The sequence below is a fragment of the Canis lupus genome, chromosome 5 (genome assembly GCF_003254725.2).
Source record: "Canis lupus dingo isolate Sandy chromosome 5, ASM325472v2, whole genome shotgun sequence".
Classification (NCBI taxonomy): domain Eukaryota; kingdom Metazoa; phylum Chordata; class Mammalia; order Carnivora; family Canidae; genus Canis; species Canis lupus.
This window is the reverse complement of record NC_064247.1, coordinates 36,392,981-36,404,822: the sequence shown is the minus strand read 5'-3', so window position 1 is coordinate 36,404,822 and position 11,842 is coordinate 36,392,981. Positions and strand designations below refer to the sequence as shown.

At 47.4% G+C, this 11,842-nt stretch overlaps 1 long non-coding RNA gene across 1 annotated transcript; it reads left to right on the top strand.

The window, feature by feature from the left end:
• Positions 1-767: 767 nt before the first annotated feature.
• On the top strand, positions 768-7,690 carry LOC112647349 (uncharacterized). Its single transcript, XR_003128283.3, has 3 exons — positions 768-923; positions 3,229-3,337; positions 7,501-7,690. It is a non-coding gene; the product is annotated as an uncharacterized LOC112647349 (long non-coding RNA).
• The last annotated feature ends 4,152 nt before the right edge of the window (positions 7,691-11,842 follow it).

Genomic DNA, 11,842 nt, shown 5'->3' with positions numbered 1-11,842 from the left:
ACACCAGCTGCGTGCCCAACGATTCAATTCATTTCTGACACTGACTATCCAGAATGAGCATGGACCCCCCAGGTCAATGGCATGACCCTGCAAGACTGCACCCCTCCCCCAACTCCGGATGCTGGCATAAGTCCCAGGTTGTCACCTATATTTAATGGCTGGCTATAAAATCAGCATTTCCTTGACTCCACCCTCAAGTTTGATAATTTGCTAGAGCAGCTCACAGAACTCAGGGAAACACTTATGTTAATGAACAGTCAGATGAAAAGGGTGAAGTGTGGAAGGGTCCTGAGCATAGGAGCTTCTAGCTCATGCCATTGGGGTGTAGCATATGGATGCATTCACCAACCCCAAGATCTCTGGAGCCTGGAGTTTAGGGATTTCTTAAAATGGAGGCTTCATCATGTAGGCAGGATCCATTATTGACTCAATCTGCAGTGCCTCTTCCCTCCCAGGATGACAGGGGTGAGGATGAAAGTCCTAAGCTTCAAATCATGGCTTGATCATCCTAGTGACCAGACCCCACCCTTAAGGCATCCAGGAGCCCACCCGGAGTCACCTCCTTAGAACAAAAGTCACTCCCAAGACATTCCAAGGGGTTTAGGAGCTCTGTATCAGGAACCAGGGTCAAAGACCAGATATCAGAACCAAAGATGCTCCCTAGCACCACATCACTCCAGAAATTGCCAGAGTTTTAGGAGCTCTGTGTCCGGGGGCAGAGACCAAAAATGTGTATTTCTTATTATGTCACAGAGGGTCAGCAACTGAGGCAGACTTCAGTGTAAGTTGTAAAAGAGCAGAGAAAAGATCCAGGCCACACAGCAAGGATCAACAGCCTGGGGGCTGAGGCCAAGAGAGAGACACCAACCATTTCAGCACTGACCCTAGAAGCACAGATCATGTGGTCATCATCAGTCATTAAGGTGGGGAACTCTTTCTATGGAATGTGTTCTGGTTGAGAACCGGGTGATGGATGGCAGGTCTGTGTGTTGGGTCAAGAGTCTACTTCAGAGGGGCAGAGCTCTGTCTTTACAACCCAATGAGACACCCCATCACCCACTAAATATTCCTTTCCTGTGTGCACAGAGCACTTTGGTTACTCTTCTAGGACATTTTATTGTACTGGGATATGCTATTTTTTCCTTCATCTGTCTAGGATTCTGTGAAAAAAAGAGACTACATTTTTGCTTACTTGGCCCCGTCAGTGAAAAATTCACTTAGCTGCAAGTGATAGAAAAGATGATTACAGTAGTTTGAGAAGTAGATGTTAATTTTCCTCATGTAATAAGAAGTCTGGAGGTAGGTGACCTGGGGGAGTTACTTGAATCCACCCTTCTGGCGACCTGCATTCTTTTTCTATCTTTGTTTTTTATCAACCTTAGCATCTTGACCTTTGTCCTCATGCTATGATCTCAGGGTCACCAAGTGGCCACTGTACCTCCAACCTTCCAGGCCAAAAGGCCTCTCTCTCTCTCTCTGTTAATCAAGAAAGTAGAAGATTTTCCAGAAGTCTCAGCAAGAAGGTATCTAGTCCTATCTCATTAGCTAGAACTCTGGGTTAAGGCTATCCCTAGACCAAGTGGTAGCCAAGGGGACGAAGATCATGGGTCACTTTGAGACCTGGAATGAGGCTCCCCTGCCATGACTCAGAATTGGTTTTATCCAACCATAATTCTGAATTTTACATCTTGGGACTGGATCCTGCCCTTTCTGAGATCAAATGATCTCTACCACCATGCATCCAAGTGGGACAGCTAACATTTATTATGTACTCACTACATGTCAGAGGTGGTTCTCAAGCAGTGACATGAATTCCTATGTCACCCTCACAATGACTCTCTGCAGGTCAATACTATCATTAATCCCTTCTTGCAAAGGAAAGAAATGGAGGTGCAGACATGCAGAGCAACTTCCCCAGGCTGGGCCACAGACCTAGGAATAGAAAGAACCCAGGCCAAGTGACTGGAGAGATGGTGCTTGTAGCTACTGTGCCCCACCACCCTTCATCCTCTCTCCCATGTGGCTCAGGGATCCATAAAGCTGGTTGAATGAATGAATGACTAATGAATCAATGGATATGCCTTTTCTCAGAAGAACCTCTAAGGTGCAAGGGGCTCCCAATGCTGTTTGAAGTCACTGTTCCCCATTCGTCTTCTTAACGGGGTCAGAGTGTTATTACATGCACAGGATTTATGTCAGTTCATTGTGCTCTGGGGGAGAACAAAAAATCTTGACTCTCTTGCTGGGTTTCCTGCATAATAGGAATGAAGAAAAAAGGAGTCTGCAGAAGTCTGAGCTTTATCAGCAGACTGAAGTAAAACAACTGTACTTACATGCACGACGTGGGCCAAAAAAATGAACAAAATGCAAAGCATGTCCAGACCTCAGCCGAATCCTTGAAAATTCTAGTAGCATGTCCCAGGCCCCATTGGAAAAGGAGGGGAGAGGGGACATGGGGTCATCGGAGATCAGAGAACTGAGTTTACAGATACTGTCCCAGCACAGGACAAACTCACAAGCTATAGATGTAGGATGCCAGACTTCCAAAGGACAATTGAGCGATCCTGCCAAACATCTCGATATTTTGTCTACCCGGTGCAAACATCTAGACTGTGAAGGACTGATTGAATTGTTCTGGTTTCACATCGAGATTTGGCACGACAGCAGATATAGTACAGTCTTCCTAAGAACTCCCAGAAAACACTCAGACTCTGCCTCTAAATGGGGACCCAGGACCAGTCTATGCATCCATCATTCAGTTTGATAGATATAAATAAATATGCAGTGAATTTCTTCTCCTGTAGGGTTGCCAGGTTTAGCAAATGTAAATGCAAGATGCCCTGTTCAATTAGAATTTCAGATAAACGGTGAATGGATATTTAGTATAAGTATGTCCCAAAAGGCTGGCTGGCTTGCTTGTTTTTTGTTTTGTTTTGTTTTGTTTTTGTTTTGTTTTGCAAATGCAGAAAACCAGATACACACAGCTGAGATGATCTAAATTCTTCTTTGGTGTAAATGACTTTTTACATGAAGATGAAAGGATGAAGGCCATTATGGGACCGTGATGTTCACTACAGCCTGGATTCAGCAGTGAGGTTGACCAGGTCTTCTGTCCATTTCAAAGAAATGTGGCTAGAAAGTGGCACAGCCACAACTCCCAACTGGATGTTCAGATTCTATGTCAAGGGCTGAACCCATTCCACCTCATTTCTGCTCACTTCCCTACAGGACAAGTAATGCCTTGAATATGTGACCACACGTGGCAGCTGACATCTGTACAGGCAAATGGCCACATGCAAGAAGCATTCACAACAGGGTAGTCGGGACAAGACCACAGGTACTTGGGGCACAGCTTGGCAGCTGAGCCAGGGAGGAGGTGCCCAGCAGGTACTTCCCAAGGACAACAGTGGGGCAGAGTGGGCTGTCAGAAGCACGCTGGCTCTGGGCAACTGCTTTCCACCGAAATAATTTTAACTTCTTAAAATCCAACTAGAGGCGAGAAAACACTCGACTCTTCACATCCTACAAGGTCCTCCTTGCTAGGAGAAGAGGGTGCGTTGGAAAGCATTATTCCCCCCAGGAAGCAGAATGCAGAGTCCAGCACAGGGCCCGTGTGTGTGTGTGTGCGTGTGCGTGTGCGTGTGTGTGTGTGTTAAATAGCCATGGACACCTGCATCACCTTCCTTGGGTCTTCCAGGCCCAAGTGCATCCCCTGGCTTAGAGGAGGAGCCACTGAGGTTGGCCAGTGGAGCAGAGCAATGCTCTCCCTCTGATAAGGAAGCACAGAGAGCCCACACACACACACACCGCCCCAAAGGAGGAGGCCCACCTTGGGGCTGAGATTAACCCTGAGAGCTGAGCTGGGAGGAGCGAGCTATTCTGGGAGTCTGATAAGGACAGGATTTTCCATTTTCTCAGTGTGAGCAGAAGCCAGGCCCCAGGTTTGAAAGTCCTCATACTTACCCATTGTTTCCTGTGCGATTAGATTTCATCACGAGAGAATTGTGTTACTTTCATTCAAAAGCCAGGTGGGGATGGCACCATGTCTGGTTTCTGCCCGCCCCTCATGGGGACATTTGCTGAGCATGCCCTGTGCATTGGACGCTGTGGCACCCTAGTGCATCCTCATGACACCCTCCCAGAGGGTGCAATGGACACAATGAAGCAGGAACCGCTCCCCCCTTCACCCCCACCCACAGTCCATGCCCCTCCTGCACGGGAGAGAAGAAACGGGCTTCTCCGAGTGCTGGGGAGAGCAGGATGGAGCACACTATGGGTCCCACCTGCTCAGGGATCTCGGCACACCCTGGAAACAGGAGGAGATTGGTGGGGGAGAATGAGGGGAACCAGCCTGTAGCTCCTTCAGAATGCACACGTAGGTCAGTGGACGGCAGGCAGGGTGCCTGCTTTCCGCATTAGCAAATCGTGGCCGTGAAAGCAAATGACATTCTCCCAAGAGGCCCACACCCTACAGAGAGCATTCTATTTCTATCATTTCTTTTTTTCCCCACTCTGGGTGAGTTTTGTGCACCCAGTTTATCCCTCCAGCCGCAGTGGTCTTGTTTTCCATTCCTGGAATATGCCAAATGCATTGCTGCCCAGGAACAACTGGCCTTGCAGCTCCCTTGGCCTTGAACACTCTGCCCAGATAGTTCAGAACGGTCACCTCTAGTCCTCTGAGTATCAGTGGCCTCCTCGGTGAGCCGTCCAGAAGCATCTATATTAAGGCACCAAAACACCCTGAGTCTCTCTCCATCTCATCCCGTAGTTTCATCCGTAGCATGCTCCACTCTCTGATCTTACTCTGGTAATTGATTTTATATTATTGCTTATTGACTGTCTGTCTTCACTCCTCAACTGGAACATAACTTCCGCTGGGAGGGAGTTGGTCTGTCTTGTCATCACTATGTCCCCAGTGCCTTGAACAGTGTATGGCACCAAGATGGCACTCGATAATTGTTAACTCAATGCTGTTTAATGAATGAGTAACTGAATACAAATACCCAGCTCCACCCACAAAAAAAAAAAAAAAAAAAAAAAAAAAAGGAGGGGAAGAAGGAAGCACCCACAGTGATGGAGGTGCTGTTTTGGAAAGCAAAGAGCAGCTTTTCACCCTCAAAACATGACAAAAAGACAGGCAAGTGGTGATGGGGGCTCTTGGAAGACACCTGTGGGGAGCACAGGATGGGCAATCCCGGGAGGCCGGGCCCAGGAGTGGAAGGGGAAGACAGGAAGGATGGAAGGAGCCATCACTCCATCGAGAAGGATAGGACGGATTCTGTCCCCGTGGGCTGGGGGGCCGACCACCTGAGCCCAAGCACAGGTGGAAGCTAAGAGTCAGGAAGGCCAATGGCCACAGGAAAATTGGGTCCTCCTGGCACAGCCACTTGAACGTGGAAGCCAAAACCCAAATGTGCACTATGTCCCATATCTGCCAGTGGATTCTTCCTCCCCTTCTCTCTCCAGTCCTGGCCAAATATGACCCGTTGCTCTGAGCTCTGGAGACACAGGCTCCGCGTGAGTAGGAACATAGCAGCTATTAAAAACAAAGAGGTTCACTGTGACCAGGAATGCCATTTTCGCTGTGCAAATGCACCCCAGACATCACTCTGCAGCAGCTCTCTCTGACCGGGATCTGTGTCATTCTCCATGGAGTCCCGCCTGATTTACACCCCTAGGCCATCAGACACGGATGTCCCCCACCACCACCACCCCGAATGCATTATCCCCCTCGGAGCTATTTTTCTTTCAGGAGGTATGTCTCCACTCCTAGACTCGTATCATCATAGGATAAGCACTTCAATGCGTTAAAAAGCAAAGAGAAGAAAATATCGGAAATTTCAATGAGGGAGAAAAAAATGTTTGGAATCTTGGAAATACCACATGAGCTACCTACAGGTGGTGAGTGACTGCCACGGAATATGACTTGCATACAGAAGGAGCAGCTAGTTAATACAAATGAATCCAATGAGCAGGAGGTGGTCGCTGGGCACAGGCCAAAAGCCTGAACACCCCTGGCAGGGCCTGCTGCCCCTGCCACCTGTCCTAGAATAGTGGCTACCCCAGGAACACGTCCTGGCCCCGCCTCTCACTCCTCCCTGCTTCCCCATGACTGTGGCCCATCCCCCGACTGTCACACTGATGACTCACACATAAGCCTTGAACCCAGGCTCTGCTTCCAGGGCCCTGCAAGCTGAGACACCCAGGAAGGAGGAAAGGTTCCAGCTGGCTATCCTTGGGCACATCACCTCCTCCCTTCCCTGGCACCATTGTGTCCCCACGTCCTCCGGGCTTCCAGATCAGCATCCCAGTGCAGAATGTCCACCAGCACACAAGTCCCCATCACCAGCCCAGCTCTGTGTTTTCTGTTCCCAAAGTCATTTTTTTTTCTGCATCAATCCATTCTGTCTTCTTTGTCTTAGCGTCTAGTTGCTGCTGTAACCAATGACTTGGGCTCTGTGGCTCAAAACAACCAGAATGTACTATCTTATGGCTGCAGAAGTCAGAAGTCCAAAATGGGTTTCCTTGGACCAAAATAAAAGCGTCAGCAGTGCCATGCGACCTCCAGGGGCTTTAGGGGAGAATGTGTTTCCTTGTCCCTTCCTGGTTCTAGAGGGTTCTGAAGTCCTTGGCTAAAGTCCCTTCCAGAAGTTAAAACATCCCCAACCTCTGTTTCTGTTGTCACATTTTTTCTGGCCTTCCTGCCTCTCACTCTTCTTCCATCTCTAAGGACCCCTGTGATTACATCAGGCATATTTGAGTAATCCAAAATAAATGTAGCTCAACATCCTTAATCTCAGCTGCAAAAATCTCTAAGCCCCAGGAATTAACATATTCACACACTCCTGAGACTAGGACTTGGACATATTGAGGGGGGAAGGTCATTATACTCCCTACCACCTTCTTTCAATTTAGAGCATTGTTTTAATTTAAAAAAACAACAATAACAAAAAACCTGATTCTCCCAAATTTTGCTCTTTGTCCATCTCAGCATCAGAAACCCCACTGCTTAGCTCAGAGAGCACCTCCTCTTTATGAAGGATTCATGGAGCTGAAAATGCACAGCCAACAAGTCAGAAGTCACCCCAGACCTCTCTGTTGGCATGCAAGAGTCTTTCTCTTTTTTAAAAAAAAATATTTTATTTATTTATACATGAGAGACACAGAGAGAAAGAGAGAGAGGCAGAGACACAGGCAGAGGGAGAAGCAGGCTCCATGCAAGGAGCCTGACGCGGAACTCGATGCCAGGTCTCCAGGATCAGGCCCTGGGCTGAAGGCAGCGCTAAACCGCTGAGCCACCCGGGCTGCCCACAAGAACCCTCCTTAAGAACTTAGAACCCAGTGGTTAGATTTCAACATATTAATTGCCACGCAATTCAAATTCATCTTTTTAGGGAGCAGCTTCTGGGGACTATCCCATTCCAGAAAACTAACAATATGTTATTTCTTTATATATTTGCAGGAATTGAGATTTCCTAATCTCCATTTTGCTCTCCTCAGGTTAAAACAGCTCTCAAGATCAAGACTCTTCACCTCAGGAGCGCCTGGGTGGCTCAGTTGGTTAAGTGTCTGCCTTTGATTCAGGTTGTGATCTGAGTCCTGAGATCGGGTCCGCTCCCTGCTCACTGCTTGTGCTCTCTCTCTCTCTCTCTCTCTGTCAAATAAAGAAAACCTTAAAAAAAAAAAAAAAAGACATTTCACCTCAGATCTCTTATTTTCTTCTCTTGCTGCAATGGAATTGAAAAACAGCCACCACCTCCTTATGCATAAACATTTTTCCTACATGTAAAAGTCATGCCCAGAATCACAGAGTTTAGGGCTCGAAGTCCCCATATGGATTGTATAGTTCATCTCCTTCATGTCTCAGAGGAGCAAATGGAAGCCCAGAGGAGAGAGGGTCTTCTTCCCCCAAATCAAGCTACTAAGTGAGTCGTCTGCTTTTGGAATCCTCTCCTCAAGGAGAAATAGTCCAAATTCTGTTCATGTTTTTTTGTTTGTTTGTTTTGCCCACCATTCCCACCATTGCCTTCATCTCTTTCGTTATTTTTTCTCCTTCTTCTAAGTTTCCTTGACCTGTTTGCAAAGGCCAGGTCTTCCACACAGGCTAACAACACCCGCGCTGTCCTGGCCCTCGCAGCACCACCCCGCACACAGCTGTGGAAATTCTTCTCTCCCAGACCACATTCCTTGGCAAGGCTGCGAGGCGGGGAAGCTGTAAGGTGAAAGTCTCTTTTCCCTCCTTCCAAGCAGACACCGGCTAAGGGTGAGTTGGGAAGCCTCTGTTTCTTGTCGGGATGCCCCCTGTGGTCAACTGCAGAAGCCTGACCATTGGTCCATGGATGTAAGACACCGCACAGGGGCTGCGGTCTCTGAGGCCGGGAGGGCTGTGAGGGCAGCAGGTGCACAGGGTCACATCCCAAGAAGTTAACGCGTCCGTGGGCTTCTGCTTAGGTTATCCAAGACGGTTCCCCATCATGCCCATCGCCTGACCCTACTTAATTCCCTTGCATGCTAACCTCGTTCACGTATTTATATTTACTGTTTTTCCCTGTTTCCATTCTCCCCATTAGATTCCTCCACACACACTCATATATTTTTTTTTTCATTTTGGTGCACCTCACCTTTATCCTCAGGTGTGCTTCCCTCATGATGGTAAAGCGGCTGCCAGCTGGGGCAATGGAGGCTTCGTGCTTCCTCCTTCACTTCCACAGAGGACCCGGTCCCCCCAAAAGGACAGGTGCTTGCACTCTGAACCAATCCCTGTGGCCGGAGGAAAGCGATTGGCCAATCGGTGGAGGGAGGGGGCGGGGTTTCCTAGACTTGCTAATTCCAAGAGGGGGCCCAGCCCTGCAGCAACAAGTGCAGGGTTTCCCAAAGGGCCACGGGGGCTGCTGACTGGCAGGGAGAGGAAGAGAAATGGATGCCAAACGCATAAGCAGTGAACATCCACAGCAACCTGCCAACGCCACCTGCCTCCTGACTACACCACTGTACCTCTGGTTACCCAATTGGCTGTACAGATTCCTGGCCAAATTAAGAGTCTATGCATACACATATTTTATCTTCAGTAGTATAATTTCTTCTTTTTTTTAAAGCAAAGAACTGATTTTGAGAGACCTCCAAACGCACCTAAACTAGTGTTACGAAAACTACTTTGGGGATGCTTGGGTGGCTCAGCAGTTGAGCATCTGCCTTCAGCTCAGGGAGTGATCCTGGGGCCCTGGAATTGAGTCTGGAATCGGGCTTCCCACAGGGAGCCTGCCTCTCCTTATGCCTATGTCTCTGCCTCTCTCTTTGTGTCTCTCATGAATAAATAAATAAAATCTTATTAAAAAAAAAAAAACCTACTTTGAATGGCCCTATCCATAGAGACCTACAATGATGCACAATCTTCAAAGAACTTTTCCCAGATTTGAACTGTAAGTTCATTAGGGCAAAAGAGAAAGGCAGTCTCAGGTAGGAATGGCTTTTGCAGTATTCAGAAACGCTTTCACCTTTAAAGCATTAACAAAGTTGATTTTGATTTAGTGGGGTGGGGGGAGAGAAACTTTTGGCCACGCTGCTCCACAAGAGGGATGGATCAAGACCCATCTGGACAATGTGTTCAGATGGAACAATTTTTAGACTGCCTGTGTGTTTGGGGGGGGGGGAATGAAAATGTGAATTTTATCAAGTCTGAGGATTTTAAGTTTTCCAGGTTCATATAGTTTTATTTTTTTAATTTTCCATAACTAATTTGTAGATATGTTTCTGTCCTGGATTTGGAGTATTGGGATAGATAAAAAAAAAATCACTGGATTTTTCTCTGGCAACAAAAGTGTATAAATATTGAATTGAGGTACAGACATTTAAAAGGTTTGCGGTGTAGTGCACTTTAAAAGGTTTTGATTTAGGGGCACCTGGGTGTCTCAGATCTGCCTTCAGCTCAGGCTGTGATTCTGGGCTCCTGTGATCCGGTCCCACATCAGGTTCCCTGCAGGGAGCCTGCTTCTCCCTCAGCCTGTATCTCTACCTCTATCTCTCTGTCTCTCATGAAAAATAAAATCTAAAAATCAAAAAAATAAAACGTTTTGATTTTAGGGGTACCTGGGTAGTTCAGTGGTGGAGCCTTTGGCTCAGGGCATGATCCCAGGGTCCTGGGATCAAATCTCACATCCAGTTCCCCGAGGGAGCCTGTTTCTCCCTCTGCCTATGATTTTATAGTGCTGTTAAAAACTGTTATTTATGCTTTAAAAATAAAAAATAAAAGTTTTTATTTTTTTTTTATAATTAGAATGTTAGGGCTAAAAGGGCTTCATGAACAGGCTCACCTTTTCATATTGCAGATGAGAAACCTGAAATGAAGTGAGGTCTCCCCAACACCTGGCCCAAAGCTCTCAACCTCACCATCCTAATATACGCCTTCCTCCTCTGGGAGACATCTTCTCTGGGCAATACCATTGTAAGGAAGTTAATCTGTGCTCCTGGGTTAACCTGAGCTAAAAGCTTGACATAGTTTTTCTCTAACACACTGGGCACATATTCTACTAGTGACTTTGTAGAAACACAAAGGATTAATTTGGCAGGAAGTCTAAACTCTGGTCCCCAGTGGAATCTCAGACATTCCACACAGATATTTTCTAGCATGAGATGTTCCTCCAATGGTTCTACCTTTCCCCTCTATGAGCACAGCTCCCTGTGCTTTGGCGGGTGCATATCATTGCCATACTAGCCCTGACGGAAAATCATCAATGGTCTCAAGATCCACAGCGAGAACGCTCTCACTCCTGCAGTGTCCTTGGAGATCACAAGCTCCAAGACATGGAAGTGGGCCTCAAGCGGGTGGCGGGGGCCCAGCGTCCGACAGATGGTTTGATCAGAGAGGTCAGGGAGGAAGGGCACTAGAGGGCAAGACTTCTGGACATGTGAGGCTCACTATGTGCTGGGAAAGAAGCCAAGAGGCAGGATATGTATCCTGTTGGGAGAGGAAGGAGGGTCAGGGCTGTGACTTGTCTGTGTGCCCAGCCAAGGTGTGGGGCTGGGAGGGGAGGTAAGCAGGATTGCCCCTGGGGACCAGAGACACAATATGGGGGTGAGGGAGTGGGAGGCAGTCCTCAGTGATGGGGCACAGAATAAGGGACAAGGCTGGAGGATCAAGAGTCTTTGGAGAAGGAAGTTTATATCATAACTCTGATGAAACAGTAAGGACCTAGACTGAGGTAGGAGTTGCAGGAAGCAGAAGCTGAGAGATGAATTTCTCATCTGTTTGTGACTCCCCAAGTCCTTTACCATGTCTCCCTATGTTACAGGTTGAGTTGTGCCCCCCCCCACCAAAAGATATTTTGAAGTCTTAACCCCCAATACACTGCATGACTTTACCTGGAAATAGGGTTGTTGCAGGTGTAACCGGTGAAGATGAGGTCAGTCTGGAGAATAGTGGGCCTATAATCCGGCAGGACTGGGGTCCTTATAAGAACATAGGAGTTTGCACAATGAGATATCCTTTTACACCAGTGAGAATGGCTAAAATTAACAAGAAAGGAAACAAATGTTGGCAAGGATGGGGAGAAAGGGGAATCCTCTTGCACTGTTGGTGGGAATGCAAGCTGTGGACCCACTCTAGAAAACAGTATGGAGGGTCTTCAAGAAGTTAAAAATAGAGCTACCCTACAACCCAGCAATTGAACTACTGGGTATTTACCCCAAAGATACAGACATAGTGATCTGAAGAGGCACCTGCACCACAATGTTCACAGCAACAATGTCCACAATAGCCAAACTGTGGGAGGAGCCAGATGTCCTTTGACGGATGAATGGATAGAGAAGATGTGGTCTATATACACAATGGAATATTACTCAGCCA